Source organism: Lethenteron reissneri, chromosome 21, assembly GCF_015708825.2.
Source record: "Lethenteron reissneri isolate LAM-NWPU_2019-01 chromosome 21, ASM1570882v1, whole genome shotgun sequence".
NCBI lineage: Eukaryota > Metazoa > Chordata > Hyperoartia > Petromyzontiformes > Petromyzontidae > Lethenteron > Lethenteron reissneri.
The window spans coordinates 1,301,162-1,310,141 of record NC_083799.1 but is presented as its reverse complement, the minus strand read 5'-3'; positions in this window follow the sequence as shown (position 1 = coordinate 1,310,141).

The window sequence follows — 8,980 nt, the reverse complement described above, 5'->3', positions numbered from 1 at the left end:
TCGCCATTGTCCTACTATGAACCATGAGTGACTGAATTTAACCAATTAGGATCTTTAATGGAAATTTTAAACATTTTTAACCGCTCACGATTCAGTATATCGTGTGCACGATTTAGTATTTTACGCAAAAAAAATCAATTGTTTTTTTATTCCATGAAGGACCATTTTGCTTCTCCATAGGAGAATGGAGAAGCATACATTATGTAAAAATGTTGAATGATTGTTATTAAACATTTTTATTCTAATGATTCTACCAGTGATTATTATATTTGTACTCTCATTTTACTACGAAGTTTCACGTATTTTTATACTTAATATTTGATCATTATAAGAGAATTTCAACATAATATTCTGAACATCTGCAGTTTTAGTTAGACAATGAATATTTTCAAGTGAATTTTATGCAAAATTTCAGCTTTCCAATGCCTCCTTTTTAATAAACGTTTTCTCCCACAACATCAGAGTGCAGCGCCACATTAAATACGTACTACAATGACAATAGTTTAAAGTGATTTGAAGCATGTTGTATTTTCAAAATGGAAATACGGTTTTAGGGGGGGACAGAGCTTTGTGACGTCATATATGAGGGGGTCTGACTTTTTGTGATGCCGTGTGACGAGAGTTCAAGTTCATTTATTAGGTATAGCCCTGTGAGCCATTCGGCTCTTGAATGTGGGTGCAACCGCAACAAACAAAAAACAAAAACATGAACAAAAACATCTTAAAGTGAATATGTGACTAAGTGCAAACAGAAAATCCAAGAAAAGACAGCAAAATATTGCAGAAAAAAATCACCGTACACCAACGCTGTGTGCAAAAATCCCAGTGGGATGCAAGTCAAACAACCAACAACAACCACAAGAAAACTTAGATTAAAGCCATCAGTCTAACTCTGTACTACAACAAACAAACATGGCTAAACCAATACACTTTTCGAAATCGCCAAAATAAAGCCATGAAAGCAATGAAACAGTGATCATATGAACTGTGACGGAGAGGGGGAGGGGTCAAAAATCGGCCAAAATCGCGTGACGTCATTTATGGACGGCCCCTCATGGGATTGCAATGTGTTCTATAGGGCCAAATGGAGAGCACGAGGGTAGATTCGGAAACTAGGCGGTAGATGGGGTCACAATAATGAAATATGGGCAGGATGGTGGCTTAACTATTCTCAGGCAGAGTGGATGTGCAATACTGTACAGTGTTTCTGTCGAGGAATTCAATGTTGATCTTATTCTAAATCAGAATCTTTATTTATACTTGAGGAATCTGATGAGCTATGAAGCTCTTTTTCACTGATGTCCAGTCGACCATGTGATCATTGTGGGTTTTTAAAGAAAGTCGAATCTAAGATAACGTTTACAGGATTGAAGTTATCAACTTGCTCAATTAGCAAGTTGATACCTTGGGTGGGCTCATATTATTTGGGTCTTTCGGTAAAGTCATATAGATAGGTTCAAAGAAAATAACAAAAAACTACGACGTTTCGATCGCAACACAAGCGATCGTCTTCAGGAAAAGGGGGGTTAGCTTTCAAAGGCAAACTGTTTAAAAGGGTTTGAAACGGGCGTAGCCCAAATGTCAGCAGCCAATGTTAATGCAATTGGTGGGCAGCCAACCCGACGGTGGTTGGTTTTCCACCAATAAAAGGGCTGCCAGGTGAAAATGTGCATGTTAATGAGAGATTAGCATGTTAATGGCAAACGCAGAGCCGCAAATGAGGGGTAGTTGGCGCGCGAAGTGGCTGTGTTGGTGTGAACCCTGTAAAATGGGCATAAAGCACTAAATCGGAAGATGGTAGGAAGGGAACATCATAGCCAGTTATGATTTAAACTGGTTGATAACGTCCTTCCAATGATTGCTCAGTTTGTACCCGTCTTCTCGGTTGAAATTGTGTCTGTGTCTATATATATGGATGGCTTCATGAACGAATCTTTGTTGATAGCCAGTGGGCTTGCAAAGTGCCTTCGTCTTAGAGAAATCGTGGGTGGGCTCGGCTCATTTGAGAGCGGTTACAATAGTGGTTGTATTGCACAGTGTGGTGGTGATACAGGTTAGGGACAGCCAGAGAATATAATTCCTTTGGTCTATGTATCAATGAGGACCAGTTTTAGGGTATTAAGCTTTGATTGCAGATTATCGAAGTCCTGGAGGCTTATATGAAACCAATGATGCTGAAAGTGCATCTTTATATGTGACTCCAGAAGGATGTGCCTGTTGTATAAAAATGCATGTTTGTGGTGAGACAAAGACGGAGGCGTTTTGTCTGCCTCGTTATTAGAAGTGACGAACATGACGGGATTTGCAGTCCAAAATCCAAGTCAATTGGTTTCTGGGGGCTACATAAAATGCTCGTAGGATCTAGAATGTAGTAATTGTAGTTTTTATTGAAAGGAAATATGCATGTGTTGTTGAGTCAGACAAAGGCTTGACAGCAATGATTACATCATCCCACTGTGCCAGCAAATAACTTGTAAGTCATGTCTGCAGACAATCAAATACAGATTGCATGTCAGAAGTCTTTTTTATTTGCTAAAATGCAAACCCTAAAATTCAAAACATCGAAACACAATATTTTACAGCTGTCACAATTTTAAATCGAGTTCAATTGCCATTTTCGTGGAAATAGTATAATCTCTTTTATTGCAACACGAGGACTATTGGAACCGCTTTCAAATGAGCCCAGCCCACCCAGACATGTCGACCACCCTAGTAGGTTGACATGAATAACTTTTCTCTTGGGTCCGTCCACCCGGTAAGCAGGTTTTTTGTAATGTAGGCGATGCTAATGTGTGTAAATACCAGAGGTGTGGACTCGAGTCATGTGACTTGGACTCGAGTCAGACTCGAGTCATGAATTTGATGACTTCAGACTCGACTTGGACTTGCATAACAATGACTTTGTCCCACCTCTGAGGTGTGGACTCGAGTCATGTGACTTGGACTCGAGTCAGACTCGAGTCATGAATTTGATGACTTCAGACTCGACTTGGACTTGCATAACAATTACTTTGTCCCACCTCTGGTAAATACACACTGCTTAAATTCACGAGCAAACCCTTTTGTTCAGACGAAAATCTGTCTGGTTACTTGGCAACTGCATTAGGCTCTGAAGAGGCCACGTTTTACGAAAAGTATGTATTTTAATCTCAGCCGCAAAAGACTCCAGTTGCATCTTTAGTTGTTGGCATATGCATTGTGAACCAGCGAAATATCTCTGGGTTGGATATGTTGCACCGAATGCAAGTCAACTGGTACGCGTGAAAGACAAACGTGTATGTATATATATTTTAGGGTATGGTCTTCTTAATGAAACTGAAAGTTAATTTATACAAATTCAAAGCAAAATCAATATTAAATATCTGTCCGTCTGTCTGTCTGTATACACGAAATTGCGAAGGATTTGGCTCACAAACCGTGGGGTTCACGTTAAAAAAATTAGCCAGGTACCACGCCATAAGCCCCGTGGTGAGCAAGCGCTATTCCATTTTCCTGTCAACTTTTATGTACTTTATTTAGCGATTTAGTGCGATTTAGCTTTATTTATTTATTACGCCACTCGGCTGACGGGGGTTGCCCCTGGCAACGCACAGGCGTCATCGGTGGAGGGGGTGATTTCTCTTTCGCCTTCATAATTCGAATAAGATACACGCAACGCTGAGGTAAATTCTTCAAAGTTTCATGTCCCCCCCCCACCCCAATGTGTGCACTTACTACTATAGGCTTGCTAGATACTAATTATATAGCGCTTACATAGCATTGTTGCAGCGCGGGCGGGGGGATGGTGGGGGGGGTGGTAGCGGCCCAGCCCCCAGCCTGCCAAGGTGCCACCTCAGCCGGCTGGGCAATGTAGGCGAGGCCGGGGGCTCTGCACGGGACTAGGCCTCACCACGGCAATGTTAAGTAATTTTTTCTTGCTTTCGCAAAACTCACGTTCATAGAAACCTATTATTTAAATAAGCACCTTGCAAATATTACATTAACTCACGTACATAGGAAACTATTAATTTGAATAATCACCTTGGAAATATAATATTTTTTTGCTTGTGTGCTGACAACTAATATTACAAATTTACTTGGTAAATATTATATTTATTATTGTGTCTAAGACCTTGTGTGCATGAGTCTATATGCGTGTCTGCGACGATGTTAGTGTGTGTGCACGTCCGTGTGTATCAATCGGTGTGTGTGCGCGAGTCGATGCGTGTGGTCGTGAGTTGATGTCTGTGTGTCAGTCGATGTGTGTGTTGGTCTATGTGTGTGCGTGGTGTGTGTACACAACTAATATTTAACTATTAGGTTACTACATTTTAAAATTAGAATGTGTGTGTGTAAGTCCATGTGTGCGTGTGAGTCCATTAGTGTGTGTGTCAGTCGATGTCTGTGTGTTAGTCAATATGTGTGCGTGGTCTGTGTGTGTAGACAACTAATTTTTATTTTATTTTGTTCATACATTTTCAAATATTTACGTGTGTGTCGAAGTCCATGTGTGTGTGTGAGTCGATGTGTGTGTGTGTCTGCGTCGATGTGTGTGTGAATCGATGTGTGTGTGTGAGGGTCGATGTGTGTGTGAGAGAGTCGATGTGTGTGTGTGTGTCAGTCGATGTGTGTGTGGCTCCATCTGAGTGTGTAAGTCCATTTCTTTGTGTGTGTGTGTAGGTGCGTGTGTGTGTGAGTCGATGTGTGTGTGTGGAAGTAAAAATAAAAAATCAATTGTGTGTGCGTGTAAATCGATGTGTGTGAGTCGATGTATGTGTGTAATATTCTTGGGTTTTTTCGGTAAAGTCACGTAGGTAAAAAATAAAAATTAATAAAAGTAGAATAACAAAAATAAAATCACAACGTTTCGGAGGCAACACAAGCTTCTGTCTTCAGGTGGAACCGTCACAGCACGATAGCTGTATCAAGTAAGAGAAATTCCAAGAAAACAGTCCTTGTATATATACTGGTTGAGGGTGGGAGGAGCCAAGGTAGGCCCCCTTTTTATTATTATGGTAAGGTTGGTGCGGCTGAAACTACGGATAGTCTACATAACAAAGGACTGAGCCTTTGTTATGTAGACTGGCTGAGAGGGGGGGTGCCAGAGTTGTTAAAGTGCAACTGCTGCTAATGGGACCGAGCCCCTGCCATGTAGAAGGTAAAAGCAAAAAAGCAGGTCAGGAAGAAACAGCCTCCTGCTATGTTGCTTGGTGGGTAAAACTTATAGCAGGAAACCAGCGTGTGAAAAAAGAAGGTAAACATGATAAAACTGGCTGTCTATCAGTAAACTGTACAGTAACTAAAGAATAGTTGTCTGTCAATTAAGATGGTCCAAATATGTGTAGTTAAATCTTTTTTGTATGGTTAATACCATCTTTCCAATGATTACTCAGTTTGTACCCATGATCACGGTTGAAATTATGTCTGTGTTTGTATATTTGTATGGCTTCGTGTACAAACCTTTGATGGTAGCCAGGAGGCTTGCAGAGCACCTTGGTCTCGGAAAAACAATATCATGAGAGCCCACAGACTTGTAGCAATGATCGGCAACGGCGGAAGACTCAGTTCTGCGTGTTTCAGATCGGACTTGTGCTCGCGGACACGATCAGAGACATGACGTTTCGTTTCTCCAATGTAGCAATCACCGCAACTGCAACTCAGTTTGTAGACTCCAGGGTACTGTAAGTCAGGAACGACATCCTTCACAAACGGAATCAGATCACAGATTTTATGCACTGTACTGAATCGGACTTGGATCTTATATTTGTTTAGAATTTTGGAGATCTTTTTGGTCACGTCTGCTATGTATGGCAACGTGATAGTTTTGATTGGAGTTTCATGTGGTTGTTTCTGTATGGTTGGAGAAACAGCTTGGCGGATGGTGCGGTCAGAGTATCCGTTCATCCTGAGGGCCCGATGTACATGTCTTAATTCACTGGCCAGGTGGTGTTGGTCAGAAATGCCATTAGCTTTGTGGTATAGCGTTTTGATGAGATAATTCTTTTGAGATGGGTGGTGGTGGGAATCAGGTTTCAAGTAGGAATCTGTGTGGGTGGCTTTCCTGTAGACAGAATGTCCCAAGAATCCTTCAGGTCTCCTCTCAAACATAATATCTAAGAATGGTAGTTTACCATCTTTCTCTACTTCCATGGTGAATCTGATGGATGGGTGTCTGGAATTGATGTGGTCCAAGAAGTGGTTCAATGCTTGTAGGCCATGTGGCCAAATGACGAAAGTGTCATCCACATACCTCTTCCACAGGGAAGGACGTAGGGTGGATGTCTGGATGGCGTCTGATTCAAACTTTTCCAAGAACATGTTGGCTATCACTGGTGACAAAGAGGAGCCCATAGGGGTACGCTCATTCTGTTTGTAGAAGGTGCCATTCCAGGTAAAATAAGTGTTGGTGAGGCAATGCCTAACCAGAGCAGGTACATCCGAATACAATCCATGTTGGACCAAGTCCTTAATTATTGTTAGGGTGTCAGGCACTGGGACTTTGGTTAACAGAGATAGTACATCAAAACTGACGAGGATGTCATCAAGAGATAGTACCATGTCCTTGACCATAGAGACTAATTGGGTTGAGTTGAGTACTGCCGAAGAGGTCTTGCCTGTGAAGGAAAGCAGAGTATCTGATAGAAACCGGGCTAGTTTGTAGGTAGGAGAGTTGATCGTCGACACGATGGGTCGTGGCAGGATGCCTTCTTTATGGATCTTGGGAAGACCATAGAGTCTGGGAGGTCTAGCCGCCGAGGGTTTTAGAGAGGGACGTTTGGTTGGTTCGATTAGGGAAGTCGAACTCGTGATGATTTTGTTAGTTTTTGTCATTAGGCTGTTAGTAGGATCGTTTTTAATTTTGGAGTAACTCCCATCATTAAGTAGGTCCAGGATTTTGTTGTTGTATGAATCTTTATCCATGATGACCGTGGCATTGCCCTTGTCTGCCGAGAGGATGACTATATCATCTCTCTTTTTTAGGTCCGCGAGTTCAGAGCGTTCGTTTTTGCTAATGTTACTAGTGGGTTTCTTAGCATTCTTAAGAACAGTGCCTATTTCAGCTCTTGCTACATCCGCATGGATGTGTCCTATGCCTCTGAGGGCTACATCAATCTGAGAAATCACATCCTCTACTGGTATATATTTAGGGGTGACAGCAAAATTTAGTCCTTTGGCCAGTACCGTTTTCAGATTGTCAGAAATTGGGATGTTACTCTGATTAATAACGGTCTTATTGACATCCAGCTTTGCGATGTGTGGCTCTGGTTTCTTCTTAGATAGGAGGTTGAATTTAGAAATCAGGTTAGCTTTGCATTTGGCTGACATTGAGTCAGCAGAAGCAGAAGTCATGTTATCAACGTGGTTCCAATCGGAAGGGGACATTTTTTGTGTTAACATTAAATGTGTTTGTAATTGTAATTTTTTACCTACGTGACTTTACCGAAACAACCCAAGAATAGGAATCCTTGCAGTCACGAAAGCTTCAAATCTAGTATGTGTGTAAGTCCATGTGTGTGTGCGAGTCGCTGTGTTTTTGTAAGTCGATATGTGTGTGTGTAAGTCAATGTGTGTGCGTGGTGTGTGTGTGCGTGTAGACAACTAAAATTTTACACTTAAGTTTGCACATTTTATATTTGTGTGTGTCTAAGTCCATGTGTGCGTGTGATTTGATGTGCGTGTCTGCGTCGATGTGTGTGTGTGAGTCGCTGTATGTGTGTACATCGATATGTGTGTGTAACTCCATGTGTGTATTTAAAGTCGATGTCTGTGTGTGTGAGTCCATGTGTGTGTAGAGCATTGTGTGTGTGAGTCTATGTATGTGTGTGAGTTGATTTTTGTGAGTAAGTCGATGTGTGAGCGTGGGTCCATGTGTGTGTGTAAGTCCAAGTGTGTGCATCTTAGTCGATATGTGTTTGTGTGTAAGTCCATGTGTGTGTAGGTCGATGTGTGTGTGAGTCGATGTGTGTACATCAATGTGTATGTAACTCCATGTGTGTGTATCTAAAGTCGATGTCTGTGTGTGAGTCCATGTGTGTGTGTAAATTGATGTGTTTGTGTGTGTGGGTCAATGTCTGTAAGTGTGTGCAAGTCGATGTGTGTGTGTGTCTTTTTCGCCTGGGCAACGCCGGGTACTTACCGCTCATCCTTCTTCTTACCTATAAACGTAATTTTTTGTCTGGGTCTGCGTGCACGCAACTTGCGAAGGATTTGGGCTCGCGAACCATGGGGTTCACGTTTTTAAAAAGTTGCCGGGTACCACGCCGTAAGCCCCATGGTGAGCCAGCGCTATTCGGTTTTCTCGTCAGTCAACTTTAAAGTAGTTAAATGAACAACTTAGTGATATTTCTATTATTAATTATTTTCTCGCACCGCGAAAGCTGCTCGGGGGTTGCCCTTAGCAACGCATACGCGTCATCGGTGGAGGGGGGGGGGATTTCTCTTTACGTTTAAAATGCAAAAAAAATACACAACGCTGAGGTAAATTCATCAAAGAGTGTCATGCCCTTTTCTCCCCCACCCCAATGTGTGCACTTACTATAGGGTCAGTAGATACTAATATTATCGCACTTAGATAGTATTATTGTAGCGCGGGAGGGGGGATGGTGAGGGATGGGGGGCGGGGGTTGCAGCCCAGCCCCCAGCCTGCCAAGGTGCCACCTCGGCCGGCTGGGCAATCTAGGTGAGGCCGGGAGCTCTGCACGGGACTAGGCCTCACCACGGCACTATCAGGTGAGTAGTTTGTGCTATAGAGTCGAAATATACTGCTATAGAGTCAGCGTGTCCTACTGTAGTGATAGCAGGTACCACCACAGTCAGTATGCACTGATGTAATCATAGCAGGTGCCACCACAGTCGGTGTGCACTGCTGCAGTGAAAGCAGGTACCACCACAGTTAGTATTCACTGCTGCAGTGATAGCAGGTTCCACCAGTCAGTACGCACTGCTGCAGTGATAACAGGTACCACCACAGTCGGTATGCACTGCTGTAGTTATAGTAGAT